Here is a 21,621-nt window from a genome sequence, read left to right on the forward strand (position 1 = left end):
AACTCGGTGATGTTCTGACACTCGACAAACACTGTCAATACTCGACAAACTCTGGCACTCGGTTGAAGTTGAAGCTCAATCCATATTGATCACTTCGAGTAGCATAAACTTGGTGAGCACTGTATGACTCAGTGAACAATGAGAAACTTGGTAGACATTTAATCACTCGGTTGACACTACATGACTCGATCAACACTAAATTCTCTTTGTTAACACTGTGAGCTTGGTAGGCATTATAGAACTTGGTTAACACTATAAAGCTCAGTTAATGCTAGGATCTTAATCACTTGTACTGAAAAGCTCAACAGACTCTGCTACACTAAAGCAATATTGTAAACTATCTCAAATGTTTGGTAGACACTGTGAAGCTTGACATGAACTACAATCTGACTGTTTAGCTCAGTAGCAATTGAAACACTTAGTTAACACTGTTAGATGAATGATAAGCTTAGTAGAAACTATAGAGCTTGGTAGCAATGAAACCAACTCACTAAGTGTTAAGTCAATAATAGACAAATTGACCTTAATGTCAACAATCTCCCCCTTTGGCATTAGGAAAAAAAACACATATCATACCAAAAATTTGAATTCTCAAAGTTGCAAGTCAAAATTCCCTTAGTCAACAATCTGTGTCTTCAACTTGATTTTGACTTACTGCTGCTGTAGCTTGGTAAATTAATCTATTTTTCTAATTTTTAAAAATTGCTTTTGTAAACATATTTTCTACTTAATTGTACATTTACTTCATATTAGTGCTCCCCCATACATATATCTCTCCTATACACATATCTCTCTTCTATAATAGTATTTTCTATACAAATGATCTTCTCACCCTTTTTGACATAAATGCCAAAGGTGTAAATTATTTACAAGTTAATATCAAAATGTGACAAAAAATTAGTATGTACCTTAAAAATGATAGTCATGGTCTTGTCCTAATTCTCTTGCAATACCTTAGATGCATGCAATGCTATTTGTACCTCTACTGATAGTTCCATCATGCGGTTAGCTATGGAGAATTATTGTCATGGACTAATGTTTTTGCATCTGCAATGTGCTTTTGCATTGCATCTATGTTTGGGAGAATCATGCCTTGGATTTTTGCAAGTGTGGTCCTAATTCTATCTTCTTCCCTTAACAATTATACTTGAAGATTTGTCAGGTAGTTGAGCTTTGTAAAATCTGCAAAACTATAACTAGGATCAAGTGACAATTGTTGTGCACTTTCTTTCATATCCTCATCTATTAGGATAATTTATCCTTGATTTACTTTATAAAGATAGATGTGTCACTCAATTTGACAAATAAAGAAAAAACATTATTTATATATGTTTCTAGAGTAGAAAGAATAGTAGTCAGTTCTACTTGATCAAAAGCAATCTTTTGTTCTACTTGCTCCAAAATTTTATTTTCAATTTTCTCTCTCTACTCTCTACAACAATTTTTCTTGTCCATTCAGTTATTCATTGTACTTGTGGATAATTTTAGCTAACTGATCCCAAATAGGTTGTTTCTCATCAACCTTAATCTCACAGCATCAACAAATATGCTCTTGATGTCCTGAAGGACTTGATTAAACTTTTTCCTTTCTTCTCTAAGCTTCTATTGCTTAGCCATTTTCTTCCAAAGTTCTCCAATGGTATCTATCTCATTTGGAGTAAGGTTAGAAGTATCCCAATTTGGAATAAAAATGTCCTCATCCAGATCAATGTCTTCCTCTTTACCCTTATCCTTATGAATAATAGATGAAACAATTTCTTTTCCCTTATTCAAAACTTCAGTGCTCGGTTGAGATTGGGTCTTAACTATCATTGTACTAGCCATGGTGGAAACAATAGTTAAAAAATTAGGAATAGCACCAAATGTACTAACAGTAGAAATAACATTAACAACATGAATACCTTGCTATTTCTTGATCAAGCCTGATGCTAGAAAGATCTACTGCTCAATAGATGAATTGTTAGACACTTCAATCATTGAAACACCCAGTAGAGTAATTCTAGAGATTGGTTGGGTGCTAGGTGATCCCGTTGCAACCATAAGCAAATTAGTAAAAACCTTCCCTGAGCCTAATTGTACTAAGGCTTTGCTCAGAGAATGAGGAAAATAAGTCATACATTTTTCTATAATCTTTTCTACATTAGATTCCTCAATACTCCAAATTTATGGAAGGCTTCCTCCACTAGCTTCTTGTTCTTCTTCCTCATTAGCATCATCAAGATCTACATTGTCTATTTCATCATCTTTGATTCCTACTCCCTCCTCCATATCATCTTCTTCAGCATCTTTGTCATCTACTTGCACAACAAAGTCACTAGGCTTGTGTATCCCATAGATGTTTTTCCATGTGGTAGTATTGGATTTCACCATAGATTCAATGTCCTTTAGAAATATTAGACATGTATTGAATTTAGGTGTAAGCTTCTTCTCATTTTTTTCAATGATTCCTTCACCTCTTTTTCACTGAGACCCGGCATAAGCTGTCTCAAGGTTTGTACACTGATGTCTTTAGCAAATTTCAATGCATTATCTCATTGAGGTTTGACTACTTTTAGAATTGCATCAGGAACTTGAAGTGTTAATTCATCAGGTGAGTACTTCCACTTACACAATTTTGCCACAAGGGCATCCTCAATTTTCTTTTTCTCTTCTTGGCTCCTAGTCTCATACTTAAGAGATTTAAAACATGCCATATCTATTCCCTATTCCAATTTTTTAAAATTTTCTTCAAGAATAGTCTTGAAGGGTAGGGGAAAACCTCTAAAATATATTCTATTTAGCTTCATCGTCTTTACCCAACTTTAGTTTCCTCTTGGATTTGGTAGATCTTCTTGTGAACACAACAAGGGAAGACTTTGCAGGTTTGGTTATTGTCACCTTTCCTTTCTTCTTGGGAGGTTCCTCTTCCTTAGGTTCTTCTTTCTTTGTATCATCCTCTTCATCTTCATCTTCAACTAAGTCATCTCCCTTACCTTTAGTAAGCATGAGAGGAGAGCTTGATTGCTTAGTGTTCTTCATTATTTTCTCTATCCTTTTCCTTACTTTGTTCACTGCTTGGGGTAACTTAATCTCAATCTCAATTCTGGACTTAGCCTCTTCATATGTTCCAAAATATGTTGCCTTAGGATCCATAGGCTCATTCAGTACAGCCTCAATGATATCCTTGGTGTCATCTATGTTAACCTCATATTCCATAGGTTTAACCCATGCCACTCTAGGCCTAACTGCTTGAATGTAAACCTTATCACAGTCAACTAGAAAAAAAATGTGTTGCTCATAATCTTCTACAAGCTTCCTAGGTATCTTATATCTACTTTACATTTTCTCCTTGAATGTATCAAAATAATTATCCATAATACTATCAGAATTTTCTCTTTTTTTTGCTATAAATTCATTGATTTGATACAATACTAGAGTATCTTTCTTCCATACTATAGTTCCTTTAGAAGGGAAAAACTTTTGAACATAGAAGAATAAATATGTCAAGAGAGAACCAAACTTATACCGATTGTTCTTTGATACTTGAATGCTCTCCATGTTCTTGCTCAATTGATTTAGCAATAGCTCGGCAAGGTCGAAGGATAAATTGTTCTTTACCACCTTGTATGCCAGGTCAACTGCTTCACATGATATGCTATTCAACCGACTTAAAATGTAGATTTTGTGAGCTATCACATGGATAAAAAAATTCAATTGCATGTTAGTTACCCCACTTAGTTTCATGCCTCTTCATCCCATTTGACAAGAGTCCTTTTTTCCAATTCAACCTGACCTAGGATTTTTGTGGTTTTTACTTTGTTCAACATGGGAAATCTAGTAATCCTATGTATTATCTTCTTGGTGATAAAAATAGGATGATCTAACCATAACTACATGTTATGAACATAGATCAAGATGAATCTGATCTACTTCACTTGGAAGTCCCTCAAAATATGTAAAATATGAGTCAAACCCTTTGTCTCCAAATTTGTATGCTCAGATTTTAAACAACATCCCCACATAGTTCGTTGAATGCCTCATTCATCTCTAGAGTTCCAAGCTCTTGAATAGAACAATGATAAAATTTCATGAACAAGGAGTACCTTAGGTGGAATTTTGGATTCTTCTCCAGTAGGGTCAAGAGCCTCTGCAATTGTTGGTGCCAATTTGAATGCGAGAGCCTTGCAATCAACTCCACGAACTAATATCTCAGAACCTTTCTTAATATTGCTGCTAGAAGATGTCATCACTTGTAGGGTTTTGAACATGGGAGTAATCTTCAACAACAACTACTTAAATCACTCAGGGGCTCTAAATATACTCTTTGCTCTATGCTGTAAAAATTTGCAGTGAAACATTACATTTAATTTGCTCCTTTTAATGAATTTTGACTTTTTGATCACCATTAATGCTTTGTACTCATATTCACTTGGTGATAGGCTACCCTCCACTTGGTTTGGTCTTTAATGCTTGAAAAAACCTTAAGCTTTGTAGGAACTTCAACATGATATGAACCTCAAACTAGGTAGGGTTACCATCACTCGGTCTGAACTTGGTACTTGATAGAGTCACCAATTTGACATCTGCATCCAGAAAAAGATATGCAACCCAACCTTGCTCGATAAGCTCTTGTGACCCGACCTTGCTCGGTAAGTTGTTGAACTTCCATCATCACTCAATGATCCTTGTGCATCTTGAATGTTGATATGGATCTTTCTACTTGCTAGTTGGAACTGATGTTAGATGACTTCTTCTGAATCATAGCTCTAGTGATTTCCATAGGGGACTAAGTTGAAGTGATTGTGCCACCCAAATCATTGACTTGGGTGTCAAAAACTTTGAGACTTTGGCTTGAATTCTGTGGAGATTTTTGTACTCAATGTTATCTCATTTTTTTTTCTAATGGTGTCAGCTTTAGCTTTCTTTTCATCTTTTACTCTGCCTCTATTCATATAGTTCTTGGCAATATGTCTAAGTTCTATACAAACAAAACATCTCTTTATAGTATCTCTTTTCCTCATGTGATGTTTTACATAGTTTTCTCCAATGTGCCCAAACTCACCACAATAGGGATATCTACACCATGTGTTGTAATCCCAACCAAATATGGCTTTCACAATTTTCTCTGCTGGGTTCCACTTCTTGGTTTTTCACTCTAAATATTTGTGTCCTTGTTTGTTGCAATTGTGACACTTTCCTCTAGATTTATCTATGTATTCACTTTCTCTATGTCCATGCTTATTACAATTTTAGCACTTTCCATTGAATTTTTCTTTTCAATCGTGCCAACACTTCTTTGATGTATGACCTATCCTACCACAATGATTGCAAGTAGGTCTTTTGTTCTTTGAGCTTCTTGCTAGGATGATTCACCTTCATCTGTATATCTTAATCTAGCTTTACCTTTGTGTCTATATTGACTTTGCTCATTCAATTGACTCACTCTTTCCTGAGATTTCATAATTCTCTTAGTGGTTTTCTTTTCCATGTTGAGATCATTCTACAATATTTCATTCTCTATCCTTAGATTGATAAGCTCTTGATTTTCATCATTGAGTTGATCAATAAAGTCTATTTGTTGAAGGGATAGTTGTTGAATTTTATTGTCCTTTTCTTCTATCTGTTCTTTCACTTTGTCCTTTTCTTCCATGACTTTACATAATTTAATTGATTGAATTTCTTGCTCTCTTTTGAGCTTTCTAAGTTCTTCTTGAAGAATGAGATTCCTCTCAAGTAGGTCTTTGATTACTACACGAGCTTCATTTGAATTTCTTTCTGGGTATAAGTCTTCAATTCTTTCTTCAATGTAAAGATTGCCATCCATTTATGTTGCAAGATCTTTCCTTCTTTGCAAGGATTGAGAGAGTTGCTCCTTTACCTTCTTGAGTTGTCCAATAACCAGTTCCAGATCCATCTTTTCATTCTCAATAGCCTTTTCTAGTTTGTATACCTCCAATGCCTCTGATCTTTTCTCCAGCTATTAAACTTTTGATTTGAGAACCAAAATGATCTAATTCCAATTGTTGGAAATATAAGGTGGGCTAGGATACCGAGAGGGGGAAGGGATAATCAGGAACCAATAAAACTTTAATTCACTTCACCAATTAATTCTTCATATATTATTCTAATCTAATTGCATGGATGAAATAATGAAAGCAATAAAACATTCATAACGCTTTGACACAAGATATGGTGACCCAAAAACCTTCCAAAAAGAAATTAAAATTGGGGTGGGGATGATACCCATAAGATTTAGTATTGCAGTATAAAGTTGGCCTATTAAGACTTAGAATTGACCACTTCTAGTGATCTTTCCTATTAGGATAAATAAGGACTATTAAGTCCACCTTGTTAAAGGATTTACAAACGTACAGTGAAGTATGCACTCTATTAGCAGATTTAGCAAAAGACTGTTAAGTCCACTCGATTAAAGGATTTGACTAATGCACCTATTAGAATGAATCAGTGGTTGATATCTAATTTGCAACTATGATTTGCTAAGTGAGATTCCTTGAATTGCAATGATCACCTTACTATGATAGATAAGTCTCTATTGTACCATACTACTTGTAGCCTTATTTTCAAATCACACTCATCTGCTTCTTACTTCTTTATATATTCATTTCTTGATTACTCATTTGGATATGATATAATACATTACATATATATATTAATCCACTTAATTACATGTTGGAGTTAGCTACAATACCAAATTCATCATAATTCACAATGTCAGCCCATTGTTGTAACTTAGGTTCTAAAGACTAACTAAGTGATGTTTTGACACTCGAAAAACACTATCAACACTTGACAAACTCTGGCACTTGGTTGAAGTTGATGCTCAATCCATACTAATCACTTCGAGTACACTGTATGACTCAGTGAACATTGAGAAAATTGGTAGACACTGAATCACTTCTTTTACACTACATGACTCAATCAACACTGGATTATATTTGTTAACACTGTGAGCTTAGTAGGCACTATAGAACTTGGTTAACACTATGTTGGCCTAGTTTTTTAACTTTCATAATTTTGTTGCATTTCATAGTGAAAACCCAATGGATTTATGTTTTTAAGAGATAAGGTGTAATAAAAACCCTATATGAAAATTTTAAGTTTCATGAAACCCTTATCATTATGCCCTATTTTTCAAAAATTAGTAAAGTATTGTTTTATTTTTAAAATTACGTGGGAGGATTTTTGTTTTAAGAAATTCTTTTTCCTTTTTTTGTGTTTATTTTAAATACTTTCCCAAAAATCTTTTGCTGTTGACTTTTGTTTTAAACCATGGTTTTGACCTTGTATTGACCCACTAATATTCCTTGAAGGTTTTTTAACCACTATTTGGTCTTTTCTTACAAATCATTGATCATGGAAAGATCAACGGTATGTGCTCTCCTGCAACATGAAGGTGTCTAAGCTTTAGCAAATGTAGGGAAGCACCTATGTGAAATGTAGCCCATGATGGTGTCAATTCCCTAATAAGCTGTACAAGTTTGATGTGTCAGAACAAGTTCAGGGTTGTCAGGACATGCTGGAAAAGATGACTTATTTTCATTGGTTGTTGTTGCTGACTAGATTTCAAACAAGGTGAATCTTATGGAACCGTCGATCGTTTGAAGATCAACAAAGAGTGCTTTCCCACTTTATGGAGATGTCTAATGTTTAACGAAAGTGGGGAAGCACCTAATTGGTATGTGGATAGGTGGGGCCAGTCATTCAAAGGGTAGCCTAGTAATGCTAAGTTGAGACACATGCTGAGATGTCTTATGCCAATTTTTTGAGTAGTCTACATGTTTAAAGAGTTGGACAATGACTCTGTAAGTGGGCATGAAATATTAAAAGTGGATGAATAAAATTCTAAAGGTTTTCATGTCAATCTTATATAGATCTATGATTGACACTTTCTTGCAATTTGAACTTGCTCGAACTTTAGCAAATGCGGGGAAGAACCTTGTTGATGTGTGGCTAGTTTCACAAAAAGGTAATGCAATCATTTTGAGTTTAAAGCTAAGTCATCCAATTTATGAAGATTGATAGCTAAATTTCAAATTTCATGCTGTGATTAGAAATATGACTATTGGGGCATTAATTGTGATCAATGCTATTTCATGCGAGGTTAATTTGGCAATAAGAATTCTGATTTTCCATTAGTGAACACTAAAATTGTAGAATTCTCACACAACAAAGATTTTCAGTGTTAAGGGAATTTTTTTTTTGAGGGTTTCAATTTGCTGCTATGCGATTTTCAAAGGATATAACAAGAAAATTGGGTGAGTGTTTTGGGTTTCTAGAAAATTGAGAAAAATATTTTCACAATAAGTTAATTATCAAAATGCCTCCACAAAGGGATTTTTCAGGGAAGGTAGATTATATAAAAAGGGTTGTGCACGATGATTTCTTAGAGAAAATGCCACAATCCATGAATGAGCTTGCTAGGGAAAAATAATTTATTCCAAAGAACCCTAGGTTATTGGTTAGTGAGGGTTTTTACAACAAAGAAAAATGGTCGACAGATGCAGAAGTATCTGTTGGAGGATTATAGCATTTCTGTAAATGGTTTGCAGAGAGAAGACTAGATACTCCCTTGAATAATGTATGAGAAATTGACATTGGAAAACTAATTATTCTGGGATTTTTCTTTGATGATGATTTTCTTTCAGTAATGTCAAAGAAATATAATCCAATAACCAGAATAGTGAAGAACCATGCAAGTGATAATCTTTTTAGGGTTTCACTAGAATTAATTAGAGAGGTTTTCAAATTAAACCCTAACCATGTAGTCCATGAGAAGATAGATATGGAAGACCTTTAGGCCAGGTATGATACACAGAGGATATATTTAAGGGGAGGACAATTACAAGAGAATTTTGTCAGAATATGATCATTTCCCTTGGTTACACCAAACACTCTAGAGCCTTTGTTGAAAAAAGTATTTCAACCCTAGAGCATAGGCATTATATTTTTCTCTCTGCAAGATCTTTGGCATGGATGTGCAAGACCACACCCTAGGTTCCATTGTCTTCATCATTGCTCAAACCCTTCAGTATGGTATGAGTTCTATTTTTGACTTTGCTACTCTCTTGGTAGAAGAAATTCATACTAGGTTAATAGGTATTGCAAAGGCTAAAGTTAATAAGCCCTTTTGCTAGTACTCCATGCTGATGTACATATGCTTGTATAAGGGAGTTACCTTTTTCTCTAAAGAGATGAAGTTGGAATTGGAAAGAGATGGAGAAAAACTCCTTGTCTAATTGTGGAGTGCAGATATGACATGGGAGGTGATTGATGCAAGCTTTGTCAGATTTGATAGGAATTTTGCCTCCAAGCTTAGAGTGTTATTAACATGGGATATCCCTAGAATACCATAGCCTCTACTAGAATTGATTAGACCGAAAGATCATGCTAAAGGGTTGATGGTGAGTCAAAATTGGGAAGAAATAATCCCATATGTAGTGTCTACTATTTTTAGAATTTATGGTTTTCTTGGAAAACCACACATGCTACCCTATCAAGTGCCTTTGAGAGTAGGAATTGCTGAGCTTCTATGACATATAGGATTAGTGAAAGAAAGATAATTGTTGGGAAAATCTCAAGTTACTTTCTTTCCCCAAATTAATATTTGTGCACAACTTTGTTATTGTCAAAAAGTGATGGAGACACTTGAAGAAGTTTTTAGAAAAATATCAAATGGCTCAATCTCATGCCTATTTTATAGACTTGGAGGGATTTTATGACCTATTTAGGGAAAGAACTAAAGCCAAAGCTCATAAATGTATGGTATAATTTCCAAAGGATATAGTTAGAAATAAGTTCTCATTACAAGAGTAGGAACTTAGGAAGGACAAGTGGAAAGTATATAGCAAGGTCCTGGATTTTGTAAATGCTTTTGAGATTGACTATGATCCCCTAGCTAATAGAAAATATTGGGGTATGAAAGTAGATATGTTGATGGATAAATTTGTTGGGATTATGCAAACTTTGAATGAGAAGAAGGAAATTCTGACACAAGCATACCCTAACAAGGCCATTGAGGTTGAGAAAAGATTGACAAGTAAGATGATTTTGAAACCAGGGTAGTACACATTGCAGAAAAGACCTGGGTAAATAGTGGATAGGAGTGTACAACATATTCCTCAATATAAAGTTCCATGCTTTGAAAGCCCACCTGCTACACATGCACCTAAGAAATAAAAATTGGAGCAGGGATCACCTTCTAAGGTTGAAGAATAATCACCTACCTAGACCCCACTCAGGATAGATGATGAGGTATCCTTGAGAGAATAGTTGAGACAAATGTGAGGGGAGATGGATATTGTAGTTAAAACAACTTATATAGAAGAAGGAGTGCCCAAGGAACCTCCTATGCCAACACTAGCTCTCACTGTGGAAGATTATAGAGGTAAGGAAATAGATCCTATAATAGCACAAGCTTCTAAAAAATTTATTGATGATGAGAGTTTTGTCAAGTCTAGAGCATTTTCTCAATTCTTATGGAGAAAAAATATTGATAATTTTGAGGCCAAGTGTAAAATGATCAAAGCAACACAACCTGATAAAAAGGGCTCTAAAATTGAAGAAGAAGTTAAAACTAGTTTGATGGAGGAATTTGCACAGATAACTCCTAAAGGGAGAAGAAAATTGTTAAATTATTTAGGAATTTTGATATTACCTAAATGGGATATTGAAAATGCCATGGTTATTGATATTATGAGGAAAGAAAAAGATACTCAATTCAAAACTTAAGAAGAGGTCTTGCAGGCCCATACATGATTGAAGTACAATAATGATCATCAAGCATTGGTGATATGGTCCATTTAGAAGAAGGATAAAGCTAAGGTGCAAGAAGCATATCAATAGCCTCATGGTGTATGAGGTAGAAGAGGTAGATAGTGAAAAGGTGTCTCTCATGACCAAGGAAATGGTGGATTTTGGAGTTGTTGTTGCTGTAAAAGACAAGAATAAATTCTTGGAGCTCAATGCTAGATTTGAAGAGATGCTAAAGGCATACGAGGAAAGAGGAAATAAGATATATCAATTGGAGGCTCAGGTGGCCCAAATGGACAAGTAACTTGGAAAAAGAGAAGTGGGAGAATTCAACCAACCCAATATTGCTTATCCTCCTTGTCCCCCAATTGAACCTTTCAAGTCAGCTCCCCTTATATAGCTACCAAATACTCCATAGAGACCACAATTTTATACAATTGAGGATTTTTAAGAGGAGAAGAGAAAGCTTTGGGCATTATATGTGGAATTGAATAACCAATATGAGGAAAAAATAAGAAAAACAATTATGTATTTGGTAGATAAGATTGGTTGGCCTACATTTTATGAGAAATTGGTAAAGATAATGGATATGTAGAATGAGATAGAAACTAGTGAGGATGTTTTGAAGCTAATTGTGAATAAATGGAATGGCAAGGACAAATATGTCACTGTTTTATGCTTTTTAGTCATTAGTCTGTCTTGTGAACAAATAGAAAAAATCTTTGACATGACTAACAATCTCTCTGATTTGACGAGAATCATAATCTATTTCTCAAAGTATCTTGCTAAAAAATTTGAACTTTTCCCCATGCACTCATGAAAATAGATAAATTAAAAGAAAAGGAAGAATGGGCCAAAGAGTTGGATGATTGTTATGCCTTAGAATTAATAGGGTCATAAATGAAACGAGGCATGCATGGTGGGCCAAAAAAATTGAGGAAGTTGTTAGAGTTAAAATATTCTTTGATTCTCTTAGGGAAGAATTTGTTGAAATAATTAAATTAGGGAAATATGTTTTGAAGAAGCAACAAGAAGTATTGAGTTTTAATTGGCTAGACGAAACACTTTTTGACAAGTGGATGGTAGATTTTGTACATTCAAAATAGTTAGTACTCGATGAAATTGATGAAGATGAGGTGGGCCAAGATGAGCTAGAAAAAGTTGATGCATCAATTAAAGTAGAAGAAGAGAAAGATAAACAATCAACTATAGTAACAAGCACAAAGGTTCAAAATGATGACTTAGTAGTAGAAGAATCAAGTATAACTATTAGTTTGTCAGTACAAGATGACCTGGATAGAGAACCACAAGTTAAACTCAGCTTTCAAATATTATAGCCTAGTCTATCATAAGTAAGTCTAATGGTCACACACTCTAAGGAATGACAACTATAAAAAAGCCAATCAAAAACTCCTCGACAAAAAAGAAGTTGCAGCAGAAGTAGTCTGACAAAAAGAATATTCATGATGTAAATCATTCTGTTGCACCAGATTTTTTCATTTGTGACAGTAACCTTTTGTAAATATCTTTCTGTCTTAAGGACAATTGTCACTATTCTCTAAGCCTAAAGCTTGTTGCATCTCATGCTATATAAATGAGATCCCAAGGCTAGAGAAAGGGTCTGAACTATTATGTAATTTTGTTGTTTGCTAGGTTTACATCTGGTCTAGTTTTCTTGATGTAAATTTTTCTCGTGTATTTTCTCTACAAATCTAAGAATACATTAACATTCAAGTATCAAGGTGTCTTGTCCTGAGTTGTTCTGAGTTCTATTCCAATGTTATATGATTTTCAAAGAAAATTAATACAAAGATAAATTATCACCATATCTATTTTCTCTAAATCTTGTCTCCATTGTTATTGATTGGTTTTCTTGAGGTTGTATGGGTAGAGCTTATTCAATTCAATGAAACTAGGATAGGTTGCATATCAGTTTGTTATTACTTTTAATTCAATGAGTTAAGTAAATTCTTCAGTGATATGATAGGATTTCCATGGAGTAAGAAGGATATGCATAAGAATGAGTTTTAGGGTAAACTGCTGATAATATTGATTATAATGGAATCAATTAAGTCAATATAGTTGGGTAGACTTTGAATCCCAATGAATAAGGCAATGATCAATAATTTAAAGTTTGCATATGAAGAGCTCATGGATAAGCATCAAGTAAAAATATTTAAATCAAATCAATTTTACTTTAATAAATGAAGAATATCATAGCTGATAAATACTTGTTTTCATTTAATATCTATGTTTTGGTTAGCTATTGTTACCCAAATTATATGTAGATCTAAGAAGAATTATGACCAAATATCTTCCATAAGGGATAAGTGTTGCAAAAGAATATTAGTAAGTGAATGAAGTGTGAAGATAATATCTACTTTTATATCCTTTTATCCCTCAAGTGCACCCGCCTTGGTTTTGTAGAACCTAAAGAGTAGAAAATCCTTGTGGTTTTGTTGAAGTTGGGTCTAGATTTGAGAAATTCCTAGCTGAGCATAGGGAATAGCTAACCCTTAAACTAAGTATTTCTTCATCATCTTGGTATCAAGTATTTTGTTGCTTGGTAGTTTTAAAACACCAACACACTACAAAGCTTAGTTAACACTACGATCTTCATCACTTCTACTAGAAAGCTTAGTAGACTTTGCTATGCTCGAGTGATACTATAAATTGTCTTAGATTCTTGGTAAACACTATGAAGCTTGACATGAACTGCAATCTAACTGTTTAGCTCGGTAACAACTGAAACACTTGGTTAACACTGCTAGATGAATGATAAGCTCGGTAGTAATTGTAGAGCTTGGTAGTAATGAAACCAACTGACTAATTATTAAGTCACTAATAGACAAATTGACCTTAATGTCAAAAATATTGACTTGATCATTAAGTTACCTCTACTTCTCTCTTAAAAATTCACTTTATATATTGGTAATATTTAATAATTTTACTAATTATTAAACATTTTCTTTGTAGGGTTTCTTATTTTAGGTTACCTGATCTCCTATTTAAGGATTTATCATTGTATCTTTTATTGATCCATTTGATATGATAATTTGAACTTTCATATTTTCAGAACTCAAATGCTTGTTGTATTATTCAATTCTTCCTAGTGATGGGTTATCTTTAAATAAAGGTGATATTTGCTTCATGAAGTTCGATTGACAACTTCTACAATAATAGAGGTTAGCTTTGATATTTTCTCTTAACTTTTCAACACTCCATTTTCTTATGTAGTAATGGAATCATTTTCTATCTAACAACCCATGCATACTTGTGTTAAACGCCAAAATCCCTAGGACAAAACTCCACCACCTTTATTTATTCTTTTAACCCTTTAATTTTTTTTCTCAAAGTCTCTAAAACTCTTTAAACATAAAAAAAATACAACTTTACAATCTATAAACCTAGTGCGTATTTAAAATAATAACTTATTTATTTATTGGTAAAAGTTGCAAGCCACTAATATTTTACTACTAATCAATAGCTAGTTCAAGAACTCATGGAAGAAAGAACTAGTAAAAAAAACCTCCAATCCTTGCCAAAATATTTAGAATAATAATTAATAAACACTATAGTAAGAATTATAGTTGAATTCACATTCACAAGATCAAAAGTGTTGGTATGGATAAGCTCCAAATTATGTTTACTTTTATCACGATCAAATTTTAATGAAACTCTCTATTTTTCTCCATATATATGGTGCTAGTGTTAATAAAAAATAAAGTAAATAGAAGTAGAGAAAATATTCAATCTTTGTATTTATAATAACTTTCACACCAATGTGACACATATACATAGTATTGCAGTGATAATATACAATATTAGTACATTGAGCCCCTTAGCCAACACTAAATTATTTGTGCCTAACCTATGACTATTATTCTAAAAATTAATGTACACATCTCCAATATTTTTTCTTGCATATAGAATTGTAATTTATATATCAAGAAATATGCAATGCATATAGTACGATTTTCACCACTTTGGTTCCAAATCAATAGATTAGGAAGTACTAAAAGGATGCCAAGATTTATCTTTGAACTTTCCAACTGGCACAATTCAATTGAGATATGATTGTAATGCTATACTCTTTAGGCTTTGCGAAACCTAGGTGGGAACACTTTTCCTCCAGCTTCCTTCTAGGTTAGAGCTTTTTATAGAAAATTCTATCTAAGGTTCTTCAACAACCCTCGATTCTAAAGTGGCAAAAATTAGAATTTAAGAACAAGAATTCTCTACTATTCTCAATAAATTATTCCTATTGATTACTCTTCAAATTTCTTCTACTTAATTTTTTTTAAAAAAAAATGATTATTAATCTTTTTATTCCTTATTCCTTTCAATATGTAAAGAGCAGTCCCTTATCCAATCGAACATACTATCAAGCCTTGTTGAATCTTGTTAAAAAATATTAACCTTTCCTTTGATTTATTTAATTTGGGATATTCCAAGGATCCCTACATGTTTTTTGTCCTCTAGTCCACATGTGAGGACACATCATTTACTTGTCCTCTTGTCCATGTGTGAGGACAACCCATTTTAATTCCTTTTGTAAAGAAATTAGTTTTTCATCCTTAAGAGGATCTTGACACCTTGCACACACTTATTATGAATGTGGCACTCATAGAAGTTGGATTTAAAAATGCAACTTCTTTCTCATCTCTATCCAAGAGATGCTTCTCTCTCATTCTTCTCTACACATCACATTGATGTTATTGTAATGAGTTATTTTGCTCCAACTCTCTTTCTCTCTCTCTTTTCCATAAGCTTTTCCTTCATTCATGGTGCAAGGAGGGATGAAGAACTAGGGCTAAGGGCACACCCAATTATCCGAACCCCCTTGTAGAGTAAACACAACAAAAGAAAACAACAAGGGACAACACCAAGGAGAGAGAAACAAAATATTTTTATTGATTCATCAAGTTAACAACATACATGCCCAACTATAAGGCCTTCTGGGTTACAACCATATACAAATACAACCTCAAGATCCATGATCTAGCTTCAATTTGCACTCACAAACTCATATGCTCTAACTTTCTAAATCCTCTAAGTTCTTCTTTGTTCTCCCTTTAACATAAGCCTAAGAACCCTATTTATACTTGCCAAAGTGACTTACAAAAGATTCTAGAATATTACATCAAAGAAAGACCGACCTCAAAATGGTTAACACTCATCCCTATACAGGATCCTATCATTAAATTCACAATCTAAATTAAATTAACGAGTCATCTCCCACTAAGAACCAAAACACAAACAACTCAGTCAAAGAAGGAACTCAACATTAGTAAAATAATTGGTTCACTTGACACATAAATGAACACTCGACCAACACTAGACAACTTGGCTAACACTAGACAACTTGACCAATACTGAACAACTCAATAACAAGTGGAACTCGACAACAAATGGAACTTGGCAGTAACTAGAATTTGGTATTAACTTGCATAATGAATAAAAATGAGCAAGATTGCAAGGAAACCTAGGATGCTCATGCATTAGACAACTAGGGTAGAAAAAATGATTCTCCAAAATCATGCAAGTGTCACAACCTGAGCTAAATCCAATTCAAATTGAGAAATCCATGTATCATCTTTAATTGGTCTATTCTTCTATTTCACCAAATACTCATAGTAATATTTTCCTCTTGTGCTCTTACTAACTCTATGATCCAATACTTGTTCAATCTCTTCAATCTCCTTCTTAGGATAATCATCTGATACAAAAACTTCATCATCTGATCATGATACTTATACAAATCAACAACATTGAATATAGGAGATATATCCATGTCATTAGGTAACTCAACTTCATAAGAATTACCATTGTCAAATTTCTTCAAGATCTTACAAGGTCCAAACTTCTTCATCTTCAACTTACTATCAAATGAACCATCACCTCATCACCAACTTCAAAAACATGATGTCTCCTAGACTTATCAGTATTCTTCTTGTACCTCTGATTACTTTGCTCCAACTTCAACTTCACTTCCTTATGAAAAGACTCCATAAAATCAACAAATTCTTCCCCTACATCAGTTCTCTTCTCTTCACCAAAAACATCCCTTAAATTTGATATTCCTCTAGGTTGTTTTCTAGTAAAAATATCAAAAGGTGTTTTCTTTGTACTCTTATTCACAAAATTATTATATGCAAACTCAAATTTTGCTAATATCAACTCCCAATTATGTGGTTCATCTCCAACTAATCATCTCAACAAATTACCCAAGCTTCTATTCACAACCTCTATCTATCCATCTATCTATGGATGGATTGTAGAACTAAATATCAACTCAGTACCCATATTCTTCCACAAAGTTCTCCAAAAATAACCAACAAATTTACTGTCTCTATCAGAAATAATACTTTTTGGTGATCCATGCAATCTAACAATATCTTTGAAGAAAATTTCAGCAACTAGCTCAACATTTGATCTCTTCTTACATGGTATAAAATGATCCATTTTAGAAATTCTATCCACAACAACAAATATAGAATTATACCCCTTACTAGCTTAGGTAATCCAAGAACAAAATCCATACTTATGCCACTCCAAGGTTTCTCAAGAAAAAAAACAGGTGTATACAATCCAGTATTCTGACTTACTCCTTTTACAACTTGATAAATTCCACAACTCCTTACAAAATTCTAAACATCCTTGTATATCTACAGCCAATAATACTTATCCTTCAACAAACTCAATGTCTTATCATTTCCAAAATGTCCAGCCAATCCACCACTATGTTTTTCCTTAATCAAATTAACCCTTATAAAACTTCTTAGTATACACAACAAAATTCCTTTGATCAACATACCTTCTTTAATGAAATACTCATCATACTTACTCATGTGATTTGATAGATTTGGTGCTCTGCACTCTCTCCATGCCTCAGAAAAATCAGGATCAACATCATACAACTCTTTCATTTCATCAAAACCAAGAACTTCAACCTTCATTTCAGTCAACAAAGAATGTCTTCTATTCAAAGCATCAACAACTCTATTAGTAACTCCACTCTTATGCTTAATCACAAATGTAAAACTCTGCAAGTACTCAACCCACTTCATATGTCTTTGATTCAATTTATGTTGACTTCCCAAGTATTCTAAGGCTTTATGGTCAGTATATAACACAAACTCTTTAGGAATCAAATAATGTCTCCACTTCTTCAAGGCTTGAACAATAGCATAAAATTATTGATCATACACATAATACTTACATTTAGCATCATTCAACTTTTCACTAAAGAAAGCAACAAGTTTACCTTCTTGACTTAATATAGCTCCTATTGCACTACCACTTGCATCACATTCAACTTGGAATACCTTATTGAAATCAGGCAAAGCTAATATAGGTAACTCAACATCAATCTAGAGTCAAGCTAGAACAGAGATCTAAATCTACAAAGGAAGTTGCTTCATCAATTAGGTAAAAAATTGTTGTTTCTTTCTAACCATTATAGTAGTAAATAAATCTCTTAACAGAGTTTACTTAATAATCATTTTGTAAATCCTCTAACAAGGTGACATTTCATGATTAAAGTGTTTAAAGACCTTTAACTAAGCCACTCCTGATAGGGTGAACTAAATTCTCTAACAAGGTCATACTTAATAGTATGTTTTGCAACCTTAAACAAGGTTGGCCCTTAACAACGCTCACTTCAAAAGAGTGAAAATTATTGTGACTAGTTTCAAGGTGGATTTCCTCAGATTGGGTTTCCACATAAAGTATTGGTGTCTTCTATGTTCATGTTATTTTCTTATAGTTTATATTTCTACAACTAATTTACTAAAGGATAAATAAATCTGAAGATTGATTTGTTAACCAAGTAACAATAAAATTCTAATGTTAATTAAGCTGGACAATATTGCATGATTAGTGAAATTTTGCATTGACATCTAAGGGACAATGAATTATTTTTGTGGTAACTAATTCACCTCTCCCCTCTCAGTTACACTCCTACATTTCCAAAAATTGGTATCTGAGTAGTTGGTGCTTGTTGGAGAAGGTTTTAAGAACCTAAGATAAATATCAAGATGTCTTATAGAAGAGAGATCCCTAAGCTCAACAAAAATAACTTTTTAGCATGACAAGAGTTGGTGAAACTATATTTATCAAGCATTAGTGATGTTGGTCTATTCTACTTGGAGAATAAATATGTGCCACCACCTAAACCTATGATTGTAGAAAAAATGAAAGAAGAAAAGGATCACAATATAATGATGATTGATATAGCTTCATCTCTAAACTATTTTGAATTTGATGAGGTCAAAGATTGTCCTATTGCATTTGATATGTGGGCAAAAAAAAGTCTATGGAGGTAACAAAAAATGTGCAAAGATCTAAGGAAAAAAGTTTAAGAGGTAAGTTTGATCATTTGAAAATGAAAGAAGGTGAGGAAATTTTCCCCTATTGTAAGACTTGAAGGAGTCATAATACTTCTAGCATATGTAGCACAAAATGGATTCAAAGTGTATCAGATGGATGTTAAATCAGCTTTGTTCAATGGAGTCCTAGAAGAAGAAGTCTACATTGAACAACCCAAAGGTTTTATTGATCCAAGCCAAAGAAATATGGTATGTAAACTTCATAAACCTTTATATGAATGGAAAAAAGCTCCTAGAGTATGGTCTGAAAGACTACATGGATATCTAGTAAAAATTGGTTTTGAAAAACAAATGATATTAGCAATTTGTATATCAAAGAAGAACCATAGGACAAGATATTTCTTGTATAAATATTTGTGCATGATATCATATTTGGTGGACATGAGATGTTATGAAAGTTATTTTCTAAATAAATGGGAAGAGAATTTGAAATGTCCATGTTTGTGGAGATTAAATTCTTTGTGGGTCTACAAGTTCATTAGATGAAGGATGAGATATTCATCACTCAATCAAAGTACATCAAGGAGACATTAAAAGTATTTGGAATGGAAGATTTGAAACCAGTTGGAACACCTATTTCTACTAGATGTAAGCTCTCAAAGAATGATGATTCAAATGAGGTAAACAAGACTACTTATAGATCAATGATTGGGAAACTTGAGTATGTGGTACATGTTTGACCTAATATTACATTAGCAATTGACAAAGTTGTAAGATTTTATGCCAAACCTATAGAAAATCATATGATGGAAGTCAAAGAAAATTTGAGATACCTAAAAGGGACTAAAGAATATTGGTTACGGTATAAGAAAGGAGGAAATATTGATTTGAGAGCCTTTACTAATGTAGATTGGGTAGAAAGAATTGATGATAGGAAAAACACTAGTGGAGGAGAATTCTTTCTTGGAAAGAGGCTAGTCTCTTGGACAAGAAAGAAGCATAATTATATCTCTTAATCCACATCAAAAGAAGATTATGTTGCTGCAATAGTCAATTATTCTAACATAATATGGATCAAGAAACTAATCTCAAGAATAAAGGAAGAAATCAAGGAACCAGTGGTTATCTACTATGATAACACCAGTGCAATTAACATATCCAAAATCCCTATGATGCACACAAAGATAGAACACATTGCAATCAAGTATCATTTCTTAAGGGAATTGGTTTAAGATAAAGAGGTTAGATTGAATATGTGAACACCAAGGAGTAGATAGCACATATATTTACTAAGGCTTTACCTAAGGATGCATTTATGTATCTAAGAGGTAAACTAGGGGTTATTCCCCTATTTGTTTCTCACTAAAGGAAGAGATAGTGAGGCATCAACCAAGATTTATTGAAGATTGATCAAGTTTATGCAGTTGGCACACTTCATGTGTGAAATGTAGATCATATTGCATATGAATCAGTACAAAAGGTACATAGTAATTTTAGAGTCTATATCCTTTGGCATTTGATGTCAAAGAGGGAGAGTTCAAAAGTGCCAAAAAGGGGGAGTTGAAAGGAAGAGTAAGGGAAAGTTCAGTATCAGAGTAAAAGAGATAGAGTTTTGTATCTCAGAAGGAATATATTTAGATGATGGAATGTCAAGAAAAAAAATGGAGAAAATGATAGAATTTCATAGGAGAGTGTTAACAAGAAGCAGCAAAGAAAAAGTCAAATAGAATCTCAGAGGGAGTTGGTGTGGATGAGAATTAGAATAAAACTAAGTATATTATCTCATTTATCATACTTGTATCAGTCTATGTTGACATGTTGTGTTACCATCAATGCTAAAGAGAGAATTTGTTGAAAAATATTATTCAATTATATATTGTTATAGATGTTCACATAAAATGTCAGTATTAATCAAGAAATGTAGAATTTGTAGTATTAACCTTGTATATCTCAGTATTGACTGAGTATTCAAGTAAAGAAGACTTTTCCAATATTAACTAAGCAGTTGGTTAATACAGTAAATCCTACTTTCCATATTTACTAAGTGGTCATACATCAAAGGAGTCTCATTGTTAACTGAGCATTTAATCCTAATGTTGATTAAGTGAAAGCATAATGCAATTGTCTAATATTTAATTGTTCAAGGCTGACTATTAGGATGTTTATTAATTATTTGGAAGGATACTCAAGACAACTTGTCTAATCTTATGATATATAAGAAAGGTCAAGTTGTGAATATAAGATGTGGAAGTGAAATATGAAATAAAATGGATATGTGAGTGAAGGAAAAGGTAGAGTAGGAAAGTGAGGAAGATAAACTGCAAAGAACATTTGACTAGTAAGGATCTAGAGGCTAAGCTAGAACAGAGATCTGAATTTGAATAGGAAGTTGCTTCATTAATTATGTAATTTTTTTTTTGTTTCTTTCCAACCATTGTAGTAGTAAAGAAATCTCTTAATAGAGTTGACTTGACAATCAATTTGTAAATCCTCTAACAAGGTGACATTTCTTGATTGAAGTGTTTAAAGACCTCTAACCAGG

Source organism: Cupressus sempervirens, chromosome 3 (genome assembly GCF_028749045.1).
Source record: "Cupressus sempervirens isolate cs-2001-9-10 chromosome 3, ASM2874904v1, whole genome shotgun sequence".
In the NCBI taxonomy this organism is placed as follows: Eukaryota; Viridiplantae; Streptophyta; class Pinopsida; order Cupressales; family Cupressaceae; genus Cupressus; species Cupressus sempervirens.